Genomic DNA, 26219 nt, shown 5'->3' on the forward strand with positions numbered 1-26219 from the left:
AATAATCCAATATGCTCGCTTTGGTGTTTCCCTTCCACTGTCCTTCATCACTGTAAGCCTTGTGAAGAGACAGGCAGTAAAGAAATCAGATGTGTGGAACAATCTCACCGACATTTTTAACAGCACTATTAAGACAACGGTGAACTGGATTATGATGTAAGGACAAGCAGCAACATGAAGTCACACATGTGGGCACAGTGTTTGGAAACATCAGCACCAAGGAGCCAGAAAAGGCAAGGGAATCAGATAACCCACATACTTTCACAGAAGGGAAGAATTTCTTTCTATAGAGACTTTTGTTGTTCTGCTATATTGACTGTTGCCAAAATTATGTTTATGTTTATATATTTTATATTTCTATTTATATTTACATTTACATGTATATGTATATTCTTATCTGTCTAAATTTTCCTTTTTTAAAACTCAGGAGCTTATTCAATCCTAAAGCAAAAGGTTTAATTTCAGATTTAAGCTTTATTTGGAATGAAAGTGGGTCTGAAGCAGAACACTTCATGTTGAATCAAAGCGATTTAGCATTCTCTGAATGGCTTTCGCTGCTTTTTACATCTGAAGCTGCTAAAACAGACAACTGAGAAAAATATTTTAGCATTGACAAAGCTTCATTTTTTTTTCATGAAAAATGCATTCCATTAATAGATACTGTCTAGTTTTATTAGGATTTCACACCATTATCAAGGTCTGTCCACAGATACCTGAGAAAAATTGATTCACATTGCTCAACTGTATGTCTGAAATTTGTGTTTATTGTGGACACAGCAAAAAATCACTCAAGAATTTCCCCTCAACAGGCACAGAGGGCCTTCTTTATCCTCAGACATGTTTAACTTGCTTCTCATAGGATGCATAACTACAATTCATCCATGTCCAAAAGTCCTCTTAGTTTAAGGGCTGCTCTATCTTGTCACATTTGACAGGATCTCAGTTTTGTGCTTCAAGAACAAAGCAAAAGAAGCAACTGCTCCCTGTTCCAACACAGAGACCACTGACTGCTGAGGTCCCAGTGCTGTTTCCTACTATTCTCCAGGTGACTCCAACCCAGCTCAGCAAGCCCTGAGAGGAGCATTGCAAGTCTGGTAGTAAACAGCAAATAACCAATAATTGCTAGGAGTGAGTGATTCCAAAATATTCAAAGCATTACAGGAATCTTTTCAAGAGTATTCAGTAGCATCATCTATTTTTCTCATATCAAAGAACAGTTTATTTGCTTTGTAATGGCCTGGTTTTCTTGTTTTCCTGTGTTCATTAAAGTCAGTGGTTACAGGTAGGTTTTGGGAATGGAATAGCTGATCAGTGTGTGAAATAGAGACTGAAATCCCTAAGTCCATCAAGCAATGATTCCATTGTAAAAAATTTTCTGGTGCTGGAACTGATATGTCTGTATCATTTGTATTTGAATAAGCCTATCCAGAAGTGACATGAAAAGAGCAAATAATGCTTGACAGGGAGCAAATGTGTTAGACAAACTCTCCTACAACTACCTATATTAGTACTTTTGGAGACCAGAGGGATTAATCCACAGATGGTAAATTGTCTGACATATATGCAAGCTGACAAGGTTTTTCAATCTTCAATTATTGTACTAAATAACTTTTTATCTCATGTGAGATTTCTGCCCCTGAACTTTCCTTTATATCATTATTTGCTAGAGGACTGTTGTCAGCTCCACAGCTAAGGTGCTTTTGAGACTGAAAAATGCCATTTACAGCTACTGGTTGAAGGAGAGAAGATAAAATTAGAACCTGAGATGACTTCACTTGTTCAGGTGAAATCCCAAATCGGCCCTGGAAGCAGTTGCTCTGGAACAAAATCGACCAACAGAAAATGTTACTGAGCTGCTCTTCGATCACATTTTCACCGCAGTCAGTACTGTAAACACCAAGCACGCAGATGGCAGAGCTCAGCGTCAGCTGCGAACACTGCCTGCGAGCGATTGGAAACACTCATTTTCTCATTCCTCCTTCCACCCTGGGGTAACTCCGCTGCCTCAAAGCTGGCACAGGCTTGCAGGAGGGGAAATAAGTTCACAGCACGAAGCCTAGTGAGCATTAGTTTCAAAACATGGGGTGAGAGAAGGCTTGCTGCATTCTAAAGTCCAGGTCAAAACAGGATATTATTTCATTCTTTTACTTGTGAAGAAGATAGCTCTTTGGGGAAAGGCAGGTTGGACAAACACTTTGTAAGACACATTTGCAGTGACCTATAGGACAATGAGTTCCATGGGGCACTGGAGACAGTTCCATTTGGGAACCTCAGAGGACTAAAGGCAGCCTTGGGAGACAAGCGCTGCTAAGAGCTGCTGTTAACATGAAATACACAACCTTATATCTGTCATGAGGCTCTTCTGTTGTTCACATAGTAGGTGTCTTGCTGCTGTGTGCGTTCTTCCCCTTGGGAATGAGCAGAATTGTTACCTATCTATTTTAATTTGAAGTCACTTTGACATCAAAATTGACAAAGTACCCTTCAAAAGCCAATCTTATCACTTGCTGTCTGCAATGTTCTTTTCTCTCATCCTATATGGAAAAAACAGCATGGAATGCTTGTTCTGAAGCTTTACAAAAATAAACACTGCAGGTACCACAACAGCATTTTCTTGGTTAGCTAAAAGGACTCCACAGCACAGAATACAAGCAGTAACAGGACTTAATCTTGCTCAGTATAGAATGTACAAATAATGTCAGCCAAACATTTATGAATCCAATCAAAATTACCCTAGAGACAGCAGTCTGTTAATCATCTTACCAGTAAATTTACTTTTTGAACAGGAAATAAATTGCTGTGGTAAGGGTATCATATTTTTTTGCCATTTTTTGGTAAGTATTTCATTTCCACAAAGGAATAGTTTGACTGTTGAGGATAAAACAAGTTTGCAGCAGGTACAGCAAAATATATAGAGTGAGCTGACAGCCAAAGCTGCCTCTTTGGACAGATAAATTACCTGAGCACAAGCAGCAACGCTGAAGTTCATTTAAGGACTCAGCAAAATAACTGACCAGAGACAGGGAGCAAAATCCACAAGGAAAATTAGGCACCCATGAAATGCCCTTTCACAGCACTACATGAGCTGTTCTGAGATAAATGACCAGGGTACCTACCTGGTACTGAACATCAGGGTACTTCCCACACAGTTTTCTTTGCTTGGCAATGCGTAGAAATGGCACTGGGGGTGACACCTATCACCAAGCTTGTGCTCCGTTGTTTGGCTGCCATTGACTGGCCTGAACTAATCAGCCACTGAACTCTAAGTAGAAACATTAACTTGGCCTCTGCACAAAAATAAGTAATGAGATTGTCATATGTTCAGATGAGAGCTCTCCTATAGCATGATCAAGTAGAAAAGGATAAGATTAATTTTGTTGCAACCCTATACAGTCTTCCCTGCTGTCGCCTCCTGTCATCCTTTTCTAGAAACATCTTGTCCAGCATCTTTCAGAAGTGTCTATGTTTAGGGTATATTGCTTCCTTTCAAAGTCAGCATTTTGCTTTACTGAGGTCTTTTCCAGCATGAAAGGAAGGAGATGGAGCAAAGTAAGTTTCTCACCACTACTAGGCAGAATCTATTATCTTTGCTCATTAGGGTTTTTGGGCAGTTTTGTTTATTTGTTTATTTCTGTGAAACCATTCTTCTCGACCATACCGCCGTAAATGAAACAGCCATACAACACACTGCACTTCTGAGACCAAAATTAGCAGCCAAAGGGGATTTATCTTATCCTGCAGAGGCTTTGTTGCTGGAGGAAAAAGCACACATTTCAGCGTCTAGCTGTTATATTGAGGTTTTTTTGCAAAGTGGTCTTCCACATGCTAAGGCTTCACTCATCTCTACTGCAGTGTACTAGCAAAATGCTTACTGCTTTCAGCAAGAGTGAAGCTTATGCTGATGTAAACTTTTCAGATCCACTCATTAATCTAGCATCTGGAAGCCTGTTAATCAGAGCCACAAGGTTACTTTAATACTCCCAGTGGCTTACAGTCCTCAGCAAGACTTTCCATTTTGTGAAACGATTTACTGTGTTACACAGAGGGCGGAAAAAAGCTGAAATTTGTTACCGATTGTGCTCTCAGCAGTCACCCAGTTATAAAGCAATGCACCTGGAAATCCCTTCTCTGAAGTGCAACACAATGAAGGCTCTAAGTTGCCTATTACAGCTCCCTTCGGTCCCAACTTCTGCTTAATTTTTAAGGATATTGAACAGGTCATTTGAGACACTGTTAGCAGTAATTTTTAAAATCTTCAGAGTTTTCATCTTGAATGCCAGCAGGCTTATTTGAGCCTGAGAAAGTAGTGAGATCACTTACAGTCTCCTGAGAATGGAAAAGCCCCATGCATTTATGTTCATTCTTCCAAAGCTGCCTTTTGTATCAACCTTTGTTAGGCTAATCAAACCCAAAAAAAAGAAGACCAAAGGCTCTTTCTGGATATCACTCTAGTATGATATATAAGGCAGTTGAAAGAAACAATGAAGAAATGTAGGCTGATTCTTCTGGAGCCAAGCTGAAATTAGGATTTGCAGGCTAATATAAACAAGACAGAGAAATTTAGTGCTATGCAAAGGAAATTTCCCCTGAAGACAGTTCCCAGATGCACTTGAGCTTTGTTATTATTTTTTTCCATTTGACTTAGCAGGGATTCGTTCCTGTCCTGGTCCAATGATTTCAGCGATACCTCCAGACTCCTTGTTGCCCTAGGGCATAAGCCATCTCAAAAACCACCAGCATTTCTTCACCTTTCCATCTGGTTATAGGCATATATTTTAGGTGATGGAGAAAGCATATTCCTAACTCTAGCAAATTAGTACCACAAGAATGGCTTATCCTGAGAAAAACCCAGCACTGACAATGAAAAAAAAAGTAATCATGGAACACATTCTTGTAAATCTTTCCTAACAAAAAAAAAAAAACTGTCTTAAGCCCAATCCATGGCCACTCCAAAGCAATGTAAGTGTCTCCTGAGACCTGTGCTTGGTTTTCTCAAAGATATTGTCACCAGTTTTGCATTGAGTCTTTTTATCTTCTGGCAATTTCCTTTAAGCAAGGACCATTATTCAGAAAACAACTGAATAAATTCTGATTACATTCCTTTGCATCATCTCTTTGTACTTTCTCTTCCCTGGCTGCTTGTGCCCGGCCCTCAGAAAAAATCCTTTGCCATACAGCAGTGACACTTGGCAAATGTTTTGGAGAGGAAGAAAGACCCTAGGAAAATTATAGTATTCTTAAGAAGTAGAAATAAGCACAGGTTAGAAAACATTTTTATGAAAAATTAAGACATTTTAGATGCAAAAATGCATTTTTTATTAGATGGCTTGATGTTGCCTTTACTCTAGCACTCTTCTCTTTGAGGAGAAAATCCCCAAAACCTCTTCATCAGAATTCATGAAAATTACTTGTCATCTTGTGAATTTTGTTTGTAAATATCAGGATTTTATCTGTGGCTTAACAGTTTTGGGGGAATGCACCAGAATTATTTTTTAAACTGTACTATGTTTAAGTATGTAGTGCTCTATACCACGTCAAATTCACTTCTAAATATGAAATTAATCTGGAAAAGAAGTACAGAGTGGAACTCAGCCGAAATGGAAAAGGGGAGGTATATCAAGGAGACTTTTGCATGGGGGAAAAAAATAAGAAAAAAAGAAAACTAGAGGGAAAATACACAATAAATAATTTCTAAGCCTTATATCACATAATCACAGAATTGCTAGGGTTCAAAGGGACCTCTCTAGATCTTCCGGTCCAATCATTATGTCAAGGCAGGGTCATGTGCAGTAGGTGACACAGGAATGAGTCCAGGTGGGTTTGGAACCTCTATGGAGAGCCTCCCTGGGCAGCCTGTTCCAGTGCTCTGCCATCCTCAGTGTAAAGAATTTCTTCCTCATGCTGAGGTAGAATTTCTTGTGTTTTAGTTTATGGCCATTGCTCCTTGTCCCATTGCTGGGCACCACCAAAAAGAGTCTGGCACCATCCTCTTGGCACCTGACTTTGAGATATTTGTACGCATTGATGAGATCCCCACTCAGTCTGCTCTTCTCTAGATTAAACATGGTCAGCAAGTATTATTGAGTTATTTATCTTTCTCTTTTAGAAAATGAAATATGGCCATTTTTCCTATTAAGGATTGCCTATAAATCACAGGTACTTAGTCTTCCAGGAGACATTCCAACTCCTTTCTACTAACTGTACTGAATATGAGTTGGAGGATTTTTTAAGAAGCAAAATGTTACTAAAGGCCTCATAGTGATTGACAGAAAAAGTGTAGTCTTTTCACCTATCCTGAGACTTTTATAACATTGTCATGAACATGTGAACCAGTCATCTCAAACTATCTCCTGTTAAAGTAACTGAGAAGAAGTCAGATACATGTGATTGGTTTTAGGGCAAAATTAATCACACCCTATAATTTGCAGTTACTCTCTACTGAGTATGAAGGAAGCCAAGAAAACTAGCTTCAACAATGTATATGTCTACATGTCAAATGAACCCCTATAAGTTTGTCCAGTGAGATCAGCAAAATACTTCAAAATCTGTACTGAGATTAATGGAGACAGGTAATATTGCTAGTGTTGTACAGGGAGTGTATGAGGGGAGTATTACATTATATGGTCAAAAAATTCCAGGAAGGTTACTGGGTTTTATTAAAATCTAGAGGACAATAATCCATTCTGCACCAGCCTCTTCCTTCATTTGCTTCATATACATTGTGACCCAATGCCATTTAATGCAATCCCAGGCACAGTGTTTCCTGCATCATTTATCTCCCTGTGGTGTTGTTCTTTCCCTGTTATAACATATTATGGACAAATGGTGGTTAGAGAGGCCTTCACAGCTAACCAGGAACACATACAGAGACTGGAGTGTGTCGTGCACATAACTAGCAACAGAGCAGGACTGTCATCCTCCGTGTCTGACAGTTCAGACTGAGGAACTCAGGTCTTGATCTGAACGCATGCCAAAGGCAAGAGATTTGATGAGACCCACATAGGAGATAGGGGAAAATACACAGAAGGGACATTTCTCTACCATTTCAGATGTCTTCTTTCTAGGCAGTTCAACCAAGAAACCATACCTCGTTTAGAGGAAGCACTCATGTGCCTTTGGGTGGCAAAATCTAAACTGCTGAGTCACAGAGAAATAACTTTCCACAAACTTCCTCTAGTTTCTTACCCAATGCAGCCTGTGGAATAAGGTACTGGTTGTAATCCCTCCCTCTCCATGTGAGTGTCTGGATGTTGAAAGCCAGGTAGTGCCAGGTCATGTAGTTTTATATCCTGTAGTTTATAGCTTCCAACTCCATTCTGCAGTACCTTTACAGAAGTGTAATCAAAAGGAATTCTCTGCAGTTTTGCACACACAACCAAAACATGAGGTCAGTTCTATGCCCCACTTCAGCTTTTCCCACAGATTTTTAGTGGAAAAACACCTGGCCTAGTTCTATTGTAGTAAATGAGTCTTATTTTCTGTAATTGTGTTTGGTGCAATTTTTAATAGATTGAAAGCCATATTCTTGTGTGTACTGAGCCGTTAATGTATTCAACTTTTGGTTTTAGTACTCTACAGTCATAGCAGATGTTTAGAAAATTGTGTTCATAGGGTTGGATCTGTTGCATCTGCTTCTTCTGAGACATGCTGCCTTTCAAGCTCATTTCACTCTCTCTAAATCAAAAATAAGCCAAAAAAATCTGAACTTGTCCTTGATATTAATCAGGAAAAAAAGAGAAAAAAAGAAAGTAAATTACAATTATGTGTACTTATAGGAACTTATTTGTAAACCAGAACAAAAACCAGAGTGAAAAAGTTTATTGGGTTCTCTGAATGACCATTGTTCATCTCTGTCAGTTGACTAAAACCACCACCTAAATAAAGAAAAAACTATATTATTAAATACTGGTTGGAATTAACATCCTCAAACAACAATTATGATAGGAAGCAGGGTAGCCAAGCCACCATCAGCAGCCAGCAGCCGTAGGCTGCCTTCTCTTCAGCCTCTTCTATGGCTTTGAACTCTGTAGCAAGGGCAGTAGGACAACCGTTCTCACTCCTGCTGCTAAACAACTTACTTTGATATCACTTGATTTATAAAGGAGCTAGCTGTTATTACTGCTTCTTATCCTGCAATCAAATTCCACATATAGATGTTTCTAGCTCCCCAGTTTTTCATTTTCAGACAAGTTTGCCCTGAAGACAAAGGAGAACGAGGATGTTGCTGTCTTAACTTGGGTTTGCTCTGTTCAAATGTGCTGTGCTATAGGCTGTTCTTGTGCAGCTAAAAGCATACCAGTAGTCAGCCACTGACAATTTTCTGACCATTTGGAAACCACATATTGGAGAAACTTTCACTTTTCCTTGTCCCAGATTTTCCCAGAATTTTGCTGGGCCAGGAGACTTAACTTGGTAAGCCATTTCCAATCTGCTCACCCTGAACCTTCAAGTTATGCCCTCTTGGCTTTAATTTATTCCATGTAATGTGGGGCACCTAAGATGCTGACATTCCAGCTTGCTCTTTGAAGGTACACAGCCCTCACTGTTGGCTATGGTCCAAGGCACTTTTTAAGTAGCTTTGTGTTTATATATTGGGGAAAAAATAGGGTATGATCATTGGTCTGTTGGTAAAAGCAAACAAGATGGGATTTAGACTGGAAATATCACAGCCAAAATATATAGAACAGTTGTGTCTCAAGAAATATTTAATGGTGGATTTTTGGTTTCAGAAATATGAGATTGTTGCAGATTCATTCCATCTAGATTCTAAGTGTTAGGTACCTGTTATAAAATATTTATGTATAATTGGTCTACCTTATTTGAGAATCAGAGGCAGCTTTATGGAACAATTCTTTCTACCATCAAAGAAACCTTCCTTAAAATGAGCTCCTCTCTGGATCTCACTTTACCTTTTTTTTCTCACACTTGTCTGCAAAGGAAGCTGGTGGAAGATGCCCATATATGTATTTCCTCTCATTTCAGAAGCCCTAGGGTACATAAGATGTCCATAAGGAACTGGAAGTTACGGCATGGGACCTGCAAGTTCTTCTGACACAGTAGAGGGTGACCAGGTGGAATATCTTGAACCACCTCTAATCATACAAAACCCTTTTTATGTGGGCAGCTGAGCCCAACCTAGATGAATGATTAGCTTGGACTAGACTTTAGATGGCTAAATTTGGGTGAAGTTAATCCTGACACCAGTGCTCGGTTTAGGTGTCTTGGACTGGACTTGGTTGCTCACACAAAGTAGTATCTTTTGAGATGTTTTGGAGTATGCTGTCTGGATACCAGCTGCCACTCCAGCACAGAGGTCTAACATAGGTCCTGCATCATATCTGCCAACCAACATATCCAATTACACCCGAGACCTCTGTGTTGGCAGCTAACCCAAGTCAATGTCTGCCTTGTCTCAGTTCTGTGGAGCCAATCTTCTATTATTCAGGCCTAAAAAATTTGGCTCTGTTTCAAGGAGAAGTAGCCAGGCATAAAATATAGACAAAATCTAAGGACAGACCTTTTCAATTCACTTAGGAGCTTCTATATCCGAGCATATCACTGTGTTAACATCTATGGGATGCCACTGGACTTGGACAGGAAAATAATCTCAGATCCCTTGCAAAAGCCAAGCCTGATTTCAAAAATGGAGGCAAGAGCACAGGTGTGAGAGCTGACTACCTATTTCCCAGATGGAAATTTAGTAAAGAAGGAGGACATTTGAAAAATTAGTACATTAATATTTTGCCTTAGGAAATAAGGGGAAAGAGTATGTGACTATCATGAGATAAAGATGAGTGGCTTTTTTTTTAAGTAAGAATAATTTATAGGGGAAAGAGGAATGAACCATGGCACAAAGATACAGTTTCCACAAGCATCAACTTCCAACTTTGTTTTCCTTGTTTACCAGGGTTCAAATGCCTTTTTTTCTGAATTTTTTACAGCATTAGAGACATCTAGTGGCTGAAAAGCATAAAAGGAGGACATACTCTGACAGCTCCTACTCCACCCTGAAATACAAGAGAAAAAAAATGGGCCGACATCCAGTCTAACAAAGCTGAGGTAAAGGAAACTACTTTTCCTTTTGCTTTTGCATCTCCCAAAATATGGAGATGGGAAAAGAGGATAGAGGTGAGTGAATGATGGTACAAGTTACATGGGGGCATCGGAAGGAGAAGCACTGAGAGACACTGGTATCTTAGCCTAGAGGATGAAGCAACTCAACTGAGCCATGTGAAATGCAAGCATAAATCTCACTCAGTTCCTGTCCTGAATCTCATGCAAAACAAAAAGTTGTTGTTTGTTTTTTTTACAGCCCTTGCAATTGCCAACATAGAACGTGACTGGAAGCTTCTCCCAGGTCATCAGCTGTTGCATGGAAATCAAAGTGGTTTCTTGAAAAGCAAAGTATAAAATTTCCTGCCTACTGTTGAGAGAAACACCCTTAGTTGAAAAGTGAAAAGTCATAACAGGCTGGAATTCAACACTTGGCTGGAAAAAATGGGACAGTTTGCTACCTTCAGCAATTTTATTGAAACCAAGGAGTTATACAGCAGATAAATTTGGTCCAGTGTATTCCAATAATAACACAAAGGTTCTTGCTTTAAAAAAAAAAACACCAAAAAACCAAAACGAAATAACACAACATCATATTGTTTAAATGTTGATTTCAATTATGAGTAGTTAAAAGTTTCTCCCCAAAATTGTCTTCCATTCCAGTGCACGTGCAAAACCTGATTACTAATGGAAACCAGGGTTCACAGAGACGTGGTGCACACCTACATCTTATCCCTAAAAAGACAAGGGGCTGTGAGATATACACAGTATAGAAATCTACAGACTCCCCAGGCAGTTTTGCTATTTAGAGCATTGGTATGTAGGGAGATTGTATAGAAAATGAGATAGCTCATAAATATTAGCACATATTTCTGTACATTTTCCTTAAGGCAATTACACCCAATCCATTTGGAATGAGATAGAATATCTTTTCTCTTGTATTGTATATGAGTAGCACATACATGTATCCATGGCTCATCACAGAAGGTGGATGTGTTTTTCTGACTTGCAACACTTTGTTGCTTGGCGTAGACTAAGTACACATTTTCCTTGATACTTCACCCTGGGGCCACCCTTTGGGAAGAAAAGACAAGGGCACTTTTCCAAAGAGTACCTGAGGATCCTGAGCCAGAAGAAACCTCTGGGCTTCTGGGAAAGACACAGAAGAGGAGACACCCAGACATAAGGGAGACTGCAGTACCCACAGAAAATGGGAAACCACTGAAAAGTTTGGGAGAAAATAGCCCTGTCAAGATGTGGAGGAGACATAAAGCAAGAAATTTTTCATGGGTCATCCTCATAGCTTGTTCCAAAATAAAACCTAGCTTTGAGGATTCCAAGTCCTCCATGGGGTGTCCTTGGTGTGCTCTGCTTCAGGGTACAGTGAGGGTGGATGCACTTTCTGAGTATTCGTAGAATCATATAATCACAAAATCTTCTGGGTTGGAAGGGACCTTAAAGATCAGCTAGTCCCAACCTCTCTGCCAGCAGCAGGGATGCCACTGACTAGATCAGGCGGTGTGGCAGGAACTGTACACAAGAAAACCTGGTTCTGCCCAGTGTATTACAAAGCAGAGTGAGCCCATGGTGCAATGGATTGGCACAGCCCACTTTCACCAGCATAAGCAGACAATTCTGCAAGCAAGGAAGTCTGAAACCTGATTTCTTTCAGACTGTCTGATTAAGCTTTAGGCACGCACATTATCTATACTTTCCAGAAAACAGAAAATTGCCCTTGGCAGTTTTTTTCTTCTTCCTTATGCCTGCCATGTCAAGTCAAGCCTGTAAACCCATATACAAACTTCAGAGTGATTTAATACAATGAATCTACAAATGAATAAAAAGTTCTAAGTTTTTGAATTAATGAAAAATATAACAGGCTTTTTTCCTAGCCCAATTGCTTGTATTGGTGTATTATTTTTATCACTGAACATTTTGTTTCATCTACACAAATTATCCTCTAATTGTCACAGTCTGGTTACATATAAGCATTTGGTACAGGTTATCAAAAGCAACATATCAGGTATCTATTCACTCCACAGACCAGCCTTCCAATGAAAAAATGCAGTGACCCTCATTGAGAAAGTGTTAAAAAGTCAGCGGTTCTGGCATGGCCATGGATGTCTCAATCTCCTTCTTCCTTTTTCAGTCCGAAAAGCATCCATGTTCCTGTCAATACTATCACTGCCTCTCATGTCAGTTATCCAGAGCACCTGCTAAGCTGACCCATCATACAGTAACTATGAGTCACTTACATCCTTTTTTTTTGGCTGGTAACCAAGATGCTCCAATTGATTTTTTTTTTTCTTACTAATTCCCGGCAAGATCAATGCACAACTGAAATTTAGTGCCACATGAGTCTCTTCATCACGAATCAGATAGCTGGCTGCAGCACCAGGAAACACAAGGGCAGACAACAAAGAATAGGTGGAATTGGAGATAAGATATTATGAGATACTGTGCTGCAAAATGCAGCCATCAGCCAAATGGGTTTGAGTTTAGTGCACACCACTGTCTCCTCCAAACCAATGCTCTCACTTTCTGTAGGGATGGTATCACTGTTCAGGTACCAAACAGTTTATTTTCTGTGCTGGTCTGTACCTGTGTAAGGGCTTATCTCAGTTATCTATATCTGGGGACACAATTTGACTATATATAAGTAGAAACTTGCAGATACATGTTGCTACATAGCAAGGTACCTTACCCCTTATCTTGATCTCTTGGTAATAGCTCCCTGTTTTTCATTTCTTCAGTGGCTACACTTTATCTGTTGTTCTTTGAATCTACCCAAGGTTCTGCAGGGAACAGAATCAACTCTTTACTGTCTGATTTAATTGACTGACAAAACTGCAAAGAGAAGATGATAACCTTGATTATTCCTATGTTAAAAAAAAATAAACAGGATGAGCATACAGTTTCAAGCACTGGTGCATGATTATCCTTCCCAGCTAATGCTGGCAAGATCTTTGGCACAGTCATGACCAAAGTCCACAATCCTAGACCATCCATTGTATCAGTGAGGGATGGCACAGACTGACCAAATGACAGTTTTCACTCACTTGAATATATGGAAAAAGTCATGTCTCTAGGAGAAAAAATTAAATTGCATGGGTGTGAGTCGCACCATGCTGCTGAGCCGGCCTGACTTATTTTATCTGTTAAACCCAGTGAGTGCTACTATCAGTCCTGCTCAATCAAGCATTCCCTCACTAGCCTGCCAGAACTCTCAAACAGAGCTAATCATAACCTCAAAGGGTGTTTTCGTTTCAACTTTAGGGCCCAAGGATCCCTTATCATTCATAACTTTGTTTACTTCTTCCATTTATTCATACAACATCCCAAAGAACAGGAGTAGTCATATAAATAGATTGATCACTTTTGACAATATTGGCATGTCCCCAGTGTCTTATTTTCAGAATCCACCCCTGTAGGTTTATGGCTTGAAGAGAGACTGTACAATATCTCATGCTGGATTTCTGCAACAAAGAAGCAGCTTGAGTATGCTAACTGTGTTATATAGCTTTTCATTTGCTCTGGTTTTCTTTTAAAATAAGAGGGCATAAATCATAAAATCACCCACATCCCCTCACTGAATGGTTAGCTCCAGGAAACATATTCATCTGTAGTTCATTGACTACCACACAGCTATTAGTTTTGCCCTCAGCAAAATTAGCTATAAGATCAAGGCTTATTTCAAACAATCAGTAAGTCAAGCAGGCTTGTATAAAAAAATTTCCCATTTCCACTGCTATGGAAACAGAACTTTTGGCAAGATTTCAGTATCCCATGTGTCTGCCTAAAAAAACTATGCCAAAATCTTTGCCATAACTTTGCCCACCCTTAGTAACTGTGTTGCTTCAAGTCATAGAATCATTTAGGTTAGAAAACACATCTAAGAACATTGAGTCCAACCACTAACCCAGCAACTGCAAAGTTACCAGTAAAATATTTCACTAAATGCCACATCTACACCTCTTTTAAACATTTTCAGGGATGGTAACTCAACCCACTGTTCCAGTGCTTAACAGCCTTTTTGTGTGAAGAAATTTTTCCTAGTATCCAATCTAACGTCCCTCCCTGGCATAACCTGAGACCATTTCCTCTTGTTGTATCACTTGTTACCTGGGAGAAGAGACCAACCCCCACCTGGCTGCACCCTCCTTTCAGGCAGTTGTAGAGAGTGAGAAGGTCCCCCCTGAGCCTCCTTTTCTCCAGGATAAACACCCTCAGCTCCCTCAGCCACTCCTCATCAGATTTGTGCTCCAGCCCCTTCCCCAGCTCCGTTGCCCTTCTCTGGACACGCTCCAGCCCCTCAATGGCCTTCTTGCAGTGAGGGGCCCAAAACTGGACACAGGATTTGAGGTGTGGCCTCACCAGTGCTGAGTACAGAGGGACAGTCACTGCCCTGGTCCTGCTGGCCACACTATTGCTGATCCAGGCCAGGGTGCCATTGGCCTCCTTGGCCACCTGGGCACACACTGGATCATGTTCAGCCACTGCTGACCAGCACTCTCAGCCTTCCTGGACTTCTTTGCCTCTCAGGGCTGCCTCCCAAAGAACACTCTCAACCGGTCTCCTAAATAGGCCAAAATTTGCCCTCTGGAAGTCCAAGGCTGCAGTTCTGCTCATCCCCCTCCTTATTAGAGGATCGATAACTCCATCATTTCATGATCACTGCACCCAAGACAATTCAAGTCATCATATCACCCACCAGTCCTTCACTGTCCACAAACATCAGGTTCAGAGGGTCATCTCCAGCTGTGTCTGGAAAATATTACGTATCAATAAAACACTGTTGGGAATTTCCAGATTTGCTTTGCTGAAATTTTCAATGTAGATTATACCACAGCCATTCTTTTAAGCCTATCTGATGTGTTACTAGGAAAATAAATCAGATCATATCTATCTCAGAAATAAATCAAGTACACCAGCTAACACTTACAAACCTCACTGCTTTCGTTAAATGGCAGCAGGCTGTTCATTGCTTTTGGGTTTTTTATTTCATTTTAAATTTTCTTATAAGTGCTCTATTCTTAATGTCTTCCAAGTCCATTACTCTCACAGTCTTTGATACACAGTATATCTCCTCTGCAAAACCACACATGGAGCCCCCAGGCAAGATATTTTTCAGCGTGTATCATAATATTATAATTACTGTCTAATGGCTCTTCCTAGGAAAGAAAAAGAAAACATTAAAAAGTGTAATTAAGCAAAGCAACCTAAGGCCATACCAGTCCTGGGTGTTAAGACTCAGATATTCCCATATATAGTGAATTTAAATTTCTCTCTTTAAATTATCACCCAATGAAAATTAAAATGTAGCTTTTCAGAGAACCAAAGGTCGTTAATCCTTGGTTACACATTGGTTCCCATCACAAAAAAAGAATAAGAATAATCATCCATTGTTTACATTAAATTTCATGTTGTGTCAATATAACCAAGATTCCTCTTTTCAAATGCAATGATGAATATGCTCACAAAGCTTTCCCTTTAGCACACCTCAGAGTGCAATACTTGCACACTCCTCACAGAAACTATTTCCTGACAGCTTATTTGGGGTGAAAAGTATTATCTCCAAGATGTGTTAAACTGTGTCATTAAAAGCTGCAGAGGTTTTTTCATTAATCTAATGATTCCAAAATTTTTAAATTCAATTTTCCAAAACCCTGTGTTTACATATTTGTATTGCCTATGTACATAATTTATTATTTTAAAATTATGTTTACACACATCAAATTGTCCATTCGTCAAGAGAAAAATGACATGTGCAGCACCAGGTGCTGGAGTTGAGGTGATTTTTTTTTTAAATAAGTGTGTTTCTCTTGGATATGGAAAGCAGTATTAAGAGCACTAAATCATCTTGTCTCTAGGAACACATATGAACTGTAAATGAATGAGGTAGGCAATTTTGCTTAATTAGAATCAATAGTATCATCCTTTAATTAAAGAATATTGATTGTGTTATGCAGAGGGAAGGCTTGCAGAGGATATGCTTTAATGTGATTTCTGTTTGAGTTGCAAAGTTATGTCAAGGGTCAAATTAAACTTGTACATGGAATACCCCTTTCAAGAAGAGTAATCACTCTGAATTCATATAGGACCTTTTACAAGTGGAAATCCAATGTTAAATCTTTACAAAGAAAGCAGTTTTTAACTGCGAAAGATGTGAGCTTTTTAATATTCCTCCTCCAGAGGAACATCAGAGAGGTACAACATCCTATTTTCTTCCTGCTTCCCGTGTCAGGAAGATCAACAGGGAAGTGCATGGATCAGGAACCTCATTGCTTTTGCAACATCTCCCATGCACATACAACACACAATTTCATGACAGTTCAAGGAATGGTATGATGAGAAAACAAAGTTGCCTCATGTGTCATCATTTTCTTTTAAGACCTGGGTACTGTAGCTTCCAGCTATTATTGATATAAGAATGACATGCAGTCCCCAATGTTCTCATTTTCCTCTACACAGCCAAAGTGAATCTCAGAATTGCAGGGTACTGAACACTGAAATTGTATTAAGCCACCAATTAAGTGCTGAAATACACAGCATTTCATGTCAATAACAGTGACAAGAGGCACGCTCTTGAAAAAAAAAGCCTGTGCAACTCCAAGTCACTTCCTTCAAAGTAACCAGCTAAGCCATACCTCATAAGAAAAGTAGAATAAAAAAAAGAAGTGAAAAGCTAACTGTGTGCTTATCTATGAAGCCCCTGAAGACTGAAATTTAGCTGAGCTGTCCAAGGGGAGGAAAAAAGAGTATGTATGTATTAGTAAGTTGCAGGAAATATTCAAACACCAAGGGAAATTCCATGTTTGAACATATGTGGTCACTAATCAGTGAATGCAGGTCTTTTCAGCAGCGACTGTTTTGCACAGTGTAATTCTTATCATTATTAGTCATTACTAGAATTACAACTTCTATTCAAAATCAGACCAATATTATTAAAAACTAAAAAAAAACCTAAACAAACATATACAATGAGATATCCCTGCTGCCCAGAGGTCCTCTGGAAAAGAACAGGAGGAGGAAAGGGCAAATTGATACAGAGAGTTGAAAAGACTCCCAGTCTCACAGTGGATTGCAGATGGTGTTTTACACCCTTCCAGTTTAGTGCTCTCAGACCTTCTCTTCTCCATTCTTTGTGTCAGCAGGGACTAAAATCTCAGATTTTGCTCCAAAGTAAGTTATGCCATCAATTAAATGTGAGCATGTACTGGCTTCTGTCATTACAGAGCCTATGTCCTAAAATGGACACACACACACACATGCAGACTTCCCCTCCCGGACCACATCAAGAGTGGGAATCATGGACATGCAAAGAGTGACGGCACATAGATCCCTTCCCCTATGGATCATGTATGGAGGATTTCCATGTGTCAGTGTGCATGGCGTTACACAGGACAGTGTGTCTGTGCAATGCCCTGCTGCCTTTGCCAGTCCATCAGTAGAAATGATAACACACGTGCTTGTGCACGCCTGGAACGGGGTTGTGCATTATGGATGGTAAGAATGAGCACCTGCTGACAGAAAACACAAAGGTCGGTAACTACTCCTGCCAATAAATGGGATAACAGTGCAACATCTCCTCCATCAGCAGAACCAAAAGGTGATATGAGCATGAGCATCACACTATCAGCAAAACTGCAAGGATAGCAGTAATCAGACATACCTCCGTTCATTTCCAGATATTATGTTGATTGGGAGTAACATTCAGGTCAATTTTTCCTGCGGTCCTTTAAATAAAACTATCTATTTCTTTGATTGATCACATCCTAAGCATTCTTCATTTCAAAACTTCACTTTATGGGTTATTTCCCCTCAGCTATACAATGCCAAGGCTAATGAAGCACTCAGTAGAAGGTAAATACTAATGAAGTGTGCTGGACTTCTAGTTAGCAAGCCTGTAGGGGGAAGAAATTAAATAGGGGAATGAAACCATATAAATATGTAACTATTATGCATAGGACAGTTTGGAGGACATTTAGATTCTTTTTTTTGTCCTCTAGTCCTTCTTGTTCCTTGTTCTTCAGCTTCAGTTTGTGCATATAAGCCTTTGGGTTGATACAAACCCAGAAGATTTCTAGGTGGAAAAGGTGCTGCTGAGTTGGTTGCACAGGAAAGTAGATGCTGCTCTTTTCCCAGTGTGGATAAGTTTCCCCACAATGACGTGAGCTATTTAAGAAGAGTTCTTTCTTACTGACAAAAGCTAGGTGTATGGAGGGTTTGGTGACACAATTATGCCTATTAAAGACAGTATTTTCATGCCTCTTCCTGTCACATGGGCAAAGCATTACAGAGTACAGCTGATATTTGTGGGAAGGCATCCCCCATGTACTCATGAGGAATCTCAGCTTGTGTTTCTCCTGCAAGGAATAGCCTCGAGGCTCTGCAAAACCCAAACACAAAGAAGTGCTGTGGCAGCAGTTCAAAGTGGCTTTTAGTTCCCTGTGTTGCAGTGGTCAGAGAAAAATATGAGTCCCTATGTGTACATCTGACTAGTTACAAAAGAGAGAAACCAACAGCCAAAAGCAGACTGAAAAAGTCCAATTAGGCAAATGAGGTTGCATTATGTCTCTGTAAGGAATGTAGTTTTAGTTACATTTCTGCCCTTTGTCTCTACCTTGCTGGTGTCCTACAAAGGACCGCTAATCTCCTCTCAGCAGGAGAGGCGTTAACAGCTGAGTAGCAGCGCCTTGTGAAGACAAGATCACACATAAGGTAACCGTGATTGACTGATGATACCTCAGATATACTGATTTGCCAATGCATCTCTATTACCTAATGATGAGAAACATATATTAGTGATATGACTCAACTATGACATATCATTATTTTCTTTTCTTTGACACAAATTTAGGCCAGGGTCCAAGAGAATTTTTTTTCCATACCACAGTTTCTTAACTGTTTCTGTAATAAACCTGCCTTTTTCTCACTAATTGTTGGGCTGGGTTATAACATACTAGGTGTACCTGTACAAAATCTGGCACAAGGTGTAGGAAGTTTCAACCTAGAACTGGAGGTAATACTGTAAAATCTGAGTTCTAAATGGCCATCGAGAACATGCAAGTAAACTATGGGTTGGATGATAATTCCCTTTCCTGTGCTGGTCCAGTTCTATTCACAGGCAGGAGATTAGAAAGGTGCACAGGGCTCTCATGAATGGTTTCCCAGCATAGGAAACTCTCAAGCAAAGCATGAATAAGGTATTTTCTGCACTTTCTGCCAGCACTGATGTAACGACCCTATCATGTAAGAAAAATCAGTGAATTAATTCCCTGCTTTGCCTGTTAAAAAGATTTGTTCTCTTTTAGGTTCTCTGGCAAGAACCATGAAGTAGTCCCCCTAAAAAATCCTAACTCTCCCCCCACCTCAGAAAAAACCCCACAATGGGACACCTAGCACAGAATTTGTCAGTCTTAGTCACCATACCATCTCCTTTTATTAATAGAGCCGTGACATGGAAGAGTTTTCTGGCCAGACATTTTTCACACCCCAATAGGCTCAAATAAAAAATTATTGCCAGCACAATGATTTAAATGTAAGATGTAACACTACAGCACTTGCCTAGCTTGATTTTTTAATGTCAGCTCCAATGTGTCTGACACATGCAAGACACAAATGAATATCCATATTTCCTTGGAATTAAAGGTTCCCTGACAGCACACGGTATGGAGCATACGGCACTCCCGATGGGTCGTTATTGTGGACTGGCATTTTTTTCACCTCCTTCATTCTTCCTGAGCCAACTCTACTAGTGGGAGCCAAGACTCTCCCCACTAACCTCAAGGGCAATTTTCTGAAAATATTTGATATAAAGCAGTCTATGCTATATTTGCTAATTGCATTTGTCAACCTCCCTTGCCAAAATTTTCTTAAGTAACGAAACCATTGGCAATAAACATGGAGATCTATGTATTTGGGTAGAGGAAATGCTTTTTACAGTGCATGAGCTAAAGGTTATAAATGAGAAATGATTGCTTTTTTCACAGAATTGGTCCATAGAACTTCCTCAGCCCACACTGTGTCAAAATTGGAACCTTTCTCCTTTTAAAAATAACTTTTTCTGATGTATTTCTACTCAGCTTCTTTCACCGCCTCCTAATCTCTTTGTTCAGTATTTCCTCCCAACACAGAGTCATCACACCATTCATCTGCATCAATCTGTCTGCTGCTCACAGACTTTGCTGGGTCTGCCTCACCAAGTGCAGTCACTAAATTCATATCTTTTTTCAAGTCAGTAATTGCCTTCAGCTTCACGCTGTCATTTTTACTTGTGTTGATGTCTATTAGATTTTTGTCTACTGTTTCAGAAGTCTGTGTCGTGTTCCTTAAGTCACATAAACTCCAGCTCTGCCAGTGATTTCCCAGCCCATCCTGTCTGAAACTGTAGAAATTATGTTTCTGCATACACAATTCCCTGTTCATCGTTAAAGAGGTAAAATATCTAATACCTGTAAACATGTACCCATATATCAAGCACAGGATTTATCTCCTCCAGCCTCAAGGTGTGATTCAGTTTGAGATAAAACTACTGCTAACATAATATGCCTACATGTTGTGTCTCCATGTACAGTACAGCAGTGTCCAAGGTCCTGTTAGCAGCACAGACTAAGTCAATTCATTTGTCCTCACACAAGCCTCTAGTGCTATCTGAGATGCCCTTAAGCTTTCTGTCTGGCTTTCAGCCATGGGCTTCAAGTCCCTTGTCAATATAGGAAGTACAATCTAGAGCAATTCAATTTATCCTAGGTCTGGCTAAAGCCAGAGGGTCAACAGAGTTGCTTTTCAGGCTCCAGCGTAGTGATTAAATTTTCATTGACTAAAGCAGGAGGTTAGGCACTTAACTCACAGGTAAACACCTACATACAGGCATCTGAGTTTAAATGTCTTAATCTGGAGCTGACTTCCACCCTACAGGCTCTGTTCAGTTGCCCAAACATATGGTGAAATTTGCAACACTATGGAGTGTCCAAATCATGCATGAAATGCTGACAGAATGACACAAGCTACAGGAGCACTACTCAGAGCCACATGGAATACCCTGGGGCATCTCAGATGGCACTAGAAATTGGTGTCTAGGCTACTGAAAGACTACATGTCTGCAATATAGATGCCTAAACAGACCTAGGTTCATCTCTAAGGAGGGTGAGATGAGGTTTGAATTATGCCTAGGAAAATTCAGTGTGAGGAAGACATATTAAAAAAATTTAGAAGAAGACTTAGCCAGAAACTCTTGGATATATTTGCCATTTAAAAATAACTACGAAGCCTAAGCTAATTACCTAGACCTGCTCCACGGTATACAAATACAGGTTCCTTCAGATGAAAATTTATATCACATAAGAGAGATGTCTAAATTAGGCAGGATAAATTGCCCTCTAGAGCAGTTTATCACTCTCTACAGATTGTGGAAGGAACCCAAAAAAGTATCTTAAATACCTAATGTTTACCAGGCGAATGCTAAACAATATTACATTCTGCCTTTCCCCGTATGATTCAATAGTAAGTACCCAACTCCCTAAGTGTTAAATATGTGAAAATTATTTTCAGTAGGTGCAGATTTTAAATATTTGTGTAAACAACGAGTTTTTGTCAACTATAACATCCATCATGGTAAGGTAGGCAGCCAACATGATGATTTCCCCTTATAAATCCGCTCTGAGTATTTATGTCCCTAATCAATATTGATGCTTTTGCAAATATTAGGCCTACAAAGTCATAGAATTCTTTATCATACACTAAAGATTTCCTCCTATGGGGATGAGCCATGAGGATTCATGTCTACCTAACTGCCTACAAAGCCACAGAAGTACACACAGGATACAGCAGACAGGATAGCATCCTGGTGAAGAAAAGTCTTTGCACCATAAGGAAGGGTCTTTCTCTTTTCTTGTAAATCACAGTCAAATCTGCCCACCTTTCATTAAACAGAAAAGGGAAGAATAAAGGCTTGAATCACTAGTAAAGCCAGCGTGAGTCACCTGCCATTTGATCAGATATCCTGAATGTTACCAGTCCTGAAATTAAATTTGTGGTCTACATAAAGATAACAAAGAACAACATCCATTGGAGTGCAAGCTCTGAAGAAATGAAGTAGAATTCAGTCTCTTTGTGTGTGATGACAAATGCCTTCATTTTTTCTTCCTTATTATTTTTTTTCAATTATATGCATGTGTCAGCACATGCATAAACAATGCCTTAAATAATTTTCTTAAGGTAAACAGCACAGAATTAAAAGATTTTTCGGGTTAAAATGGTGTTATTCAAAAGCAGTTAATGTGTATGATTTATCCATCACCTCTGTGTGAATTCTTTGAAAAGGTTCTTTTGTTCTAAAGTTAGGGGGTGGAATAAGAACCACAGTAATGTGTAGCATTGAGATTTAAGGAGGAGACATTCAAATGGCATTCATCTAGTCCCTCTCTGCTAAGATGAACAAAGGGATTTCATCACTTGTATTTTCTGAATTGTGTTGTCAAAGGGCTAAGCCCAGAACAGACGCTCAGGCCCAGATTAATTTTACCAAACCATAAAAATTAAATAAAAGTTGGATGTCGAAAGCAGGATTTTTCATACCTGAAATAGTTGTCCAGACTAAGCTGATCATGCACATACTCTTTGCACAAACTGAGAGATTTCCAATGGCAGTTCACCTTGCCCTAAACTGAATGTTTAAGATTAGAAAAGCAGAATAGATCTCTGGTTTGTGCCTCTCTTTGTCACTCCCAAAAGGACTATATTACTACTTTAAACTTGCCTTTCATCTAATGTTCAGATAAACAAAGTTAAGAGAGAGAAGCTGCACTTAAATTAAGTACTTTTCCATCTTATGGGAACTTTTTTCTTACCCCATAAATATTTTTATCTATAGATCATAGATGAAAGAAATCTAGCTCCTCCTCAATTCTTCCCAAGAAAAACTAACTTAAAGTAATTAAAATAGTGTCAAACTCATAATTTGATTTGATTACCTGCATATTAATTTGAAAGTTAAATCATTGAACTCATTGATTCATTCTTGGTTGTGACTTCAATTTGATTATTGCTTTGTGCCACTTTTGATAAGTTTAATGGAACTGCAATACATTTGGCATAGCAACATGTGCACATGTATTTTTCTTGTTCTTACAGTTTTACAAAATCTTTTTAAATATTCACAATAGGTTTATCCATCTAAAATACCACATGGCACACAAATGCTGAGGAAATTTCAAGTTACTTTGCCATGATTGTAAATTACTTAATTATTTTGTTCAAAAACTTAAAACTTTATGGATTACAGCTGATATGTGTCAAAGTACAGCAGCGGTTTACGGTCACTTTCATATGCAAGCCTACTGGGAAATAATCAGCTGAGAGAAGAATCAAGAGAAGAACTAGTCAAAAAGTAAACAAAAAACCTCACCACCCTGAAAAAACAAAGTGCTACAAAGCAAAAAAACTCCTAAATAAATTACAAAAAAATAAAACGCCACACCACAACTTCAAAATGGGCCTGAGGAGTAAAGCTATTTTAAAAAATTTTCAACAAGAAGTTTCAATAAATTTTATCTAGGTTCTTGTTCAGTTCTTGTCATTCTTATTTGTTTCATGTGTATTGTGTATTACAGAACCAGTTGCAATTCTAGTACACATTGGAGATGAGGTTAGCAGCCTTGATGACAGTGATATGAGAGAGTATGCCATACTGGTCAGAGGTATCTGTAAAAAAAGAAATACATTTAATTCTTGTCTCCTACCAGTGCCAGTAAAGAAAAGCTCCATTTATGACACATTGCCAAAGTTTTTTGGAAACAAGGGTGCTCTTCAGCATGCTAAGGCAGAGCAAGGAAGTCAGGTACAGCAAAGAGCAACTTTGTTAAGGCTCACTGAGCTGTTAAAGCAGCAGGAAAGAAATAAGCTGTCACTCTCTGATGTGCAAGGTTTCATTTCTCTGGGAAGCTGAAGGGACATTGTTGTAGTCATAAATGTCTAAAGAGGTGATGGAGAAAAGGAGTTAGTGCTTTTGATTTGACCAGCACTTTGGATAAAACAAATCATTCTGGGGAAAAACAGCTACAAAAATACTCAGTATTCCTGCTCTAAACAAATAGAAGCCAAGACAAGGTAGTATGAATTTAGGTCAGAGGATTCTTGAGACTGGCTCTTTGGGGCAGATCAGCTATTTAGTTCTCCATCTTCCCAGATTTTTCTTCTGTCTTCCTTAAATATTTTTTCCTTTTTATTTTTTTCTTTTTTCTTTCCTTTTTTTTTTTTTTTTTTTTTGATGCCTTTGGCAGCCTACTGCTGTTCTACCCAGCGAAGATGAAATTTTCTCTTTTACATATTGCTTCAGTCCTCTTCTAGCTAAAAAGTATGATGAGCACTACCAGTATCCCATTCCAGTTTCTTCCTCTTCTCTCTTGCCTGTCTGCAATCAGGTACTCTGCCTATTCCCTCAACTAAGACTTTCCCTTCCCCTGCTATCAAGCATGTCTATTCCCTGGCAGTCCTTGTTCTCTCACTTTTCACTAACTCAGGAAAAAACAGTGACACCCTACAACTGGAAAATCTATGATTGTTGCACACACACGATTTTGTTCAGCTCTGTCAGGTTACTCCATTATGTCACCTGAAATCAGTGATGTCTAGGCCTGATAGTCTCTACTTTTCAATCATTTCGTCTTAAAAGGAAAATTTCTGTTACTAATGCACATTTATTTGGGGAACGAGGAAAAGTAAGAATCACTGGGACTCTGCTAATGGCATGTCACATTTCGTTATTGTGCTGCACTGGCTTCTTCTGCCTCGCGTTAAGAACATTCAATTCCAGCTCCCAAGGATATTGGTTCCATACCAATGAAGCTAAAAATATTTCAGAATGCCCATGGGGTGAATATTTCTGTGTCCTTTCACTTAGATGAGGCTGTTTTAGGATGATGCTGTCTCACACACAATATCTCTTGCATACTAATCAACGCAACAATAATTCAGGTCATTTGATTTCAAAGCATGTTCCCTAATGCGTTAACCTTTCACTGTTAACCTCCACTGTCCTCCTTCATGTGGTACAAAAGGATTGAACCAAGCAACTGGATGATGGGTAAAGACAACCATAAATGGAAACTAAAGAATGAGGCTTAGATTTTTTGTATTGCAATACATTTAGATGAAGGAATTGAACTCTGATATCGTGAGTCACAGTCCACTAGTTTGATCATAAGGTTGTCCTTCTTCTCCTTTTCTGCAGACAATGAAAGCTTGATGACAGTCTCTACAGCACTTCAAATATTGACACCACAGCCAACCCAATTAAGCCTTTGTCCTGCTTATATGCTTGCATAGAACCATATAAGGAAGAGAAACACCAACACAACCCTTTGAAAACCAACAACATTTGTTGAAAAAACACACTGAAAATCAGCAGCACACAAAAAAAGAAAAAGCTGTTTCAGACTGAATCAACTGAAAGCCGTCTGTATGAAACATTTGGAGAATCACTTTGGATATGTATATATTGCCAACTGTAATCACAGATCAGTTGCACTCAGAAAATGGGGAAAATAGTTTAATGAGTTCTGCATTAAAGTTAAATCTCTCTGCTCTATTTGTATGTGTTTACGGTCACTGCCTTTTCTAGCTAAAAAGTATGATGAACACTACCAGCATCCCAGTGAATGCAAATGGTCTTACTCTTCATAATTAGGATCTGGACAATAGTTCTACCCTATTTTTGCATGGGTTGAAAACATTCATTGCAAAATCAGAAGAGAGTGAAAATTATTTATTTCCCAAAGCAGGAGCCGTACAATTCAGTGTAGACAAGGTGACATCATGTAAAATTTTTGACATATTTTTTTCTCATCTGTGTTAAGCAGAGGAGCTGAAATTATGGGACAGGGTTTCCATCAAGAATGTTTTTACTTTGATGAGTAGTCCCATTATTTTAAAGTGAAATTCAATGTTCTCTTATAATAGTACTATACAGCATATAGGGCTCATAAAATCGTAGAAGGTTTGGGTTTGAAGGGACCTTAAAGATCTTCTAGTTCCAACCCTTGCTATGGGCCCAGACACATTCCACTAGACCAGGATGCTTGAAGTCCTGTCCATCGTGGCCTTAAACAGTTCCAGGGGTGGAGCATCCACAACTTCCCTGGGTAAACTGTTCCAGTGCTTCATCA

The 26219-nt window shown here is 39.2% G+C and overlaps 1 long non-coding RNA gene across 1 annotated transcript; it reads left to right on the forward strand.

Annotated features, from left to right (window-relative positions):
- Positions 1–941: 941 nt before the first annotated feature.
- Positions 942–25696, forward strand: LOC116436375. The gene is made up of 3 exons (XR_004236992.1): positions 942–1045; positions 9942–10059; positions 25286–25696. It is a non-coding gene; the product is annotated as an uncharacterized LOC116436375 (long non-coding RNA).
- The last annotated feature ends 523 nt before the right edge of the window (positions 25697–26219 follow it).

Source organism: Corvus moneduloides, chromosome 2 (assembly GCF_009650955.1).
Source record: "Corvus moneduloides isolate bCorMon1 chromosome 2, bCorMon1.pri, whole genome shotgun sequence".
Taxonomy (NCBI): domain Eukaryota; kingdom Metazoa; phylum Chordata; class Aves; order Passeriformes; family Corvidae; genus Corvus; species Corvus moneduloides.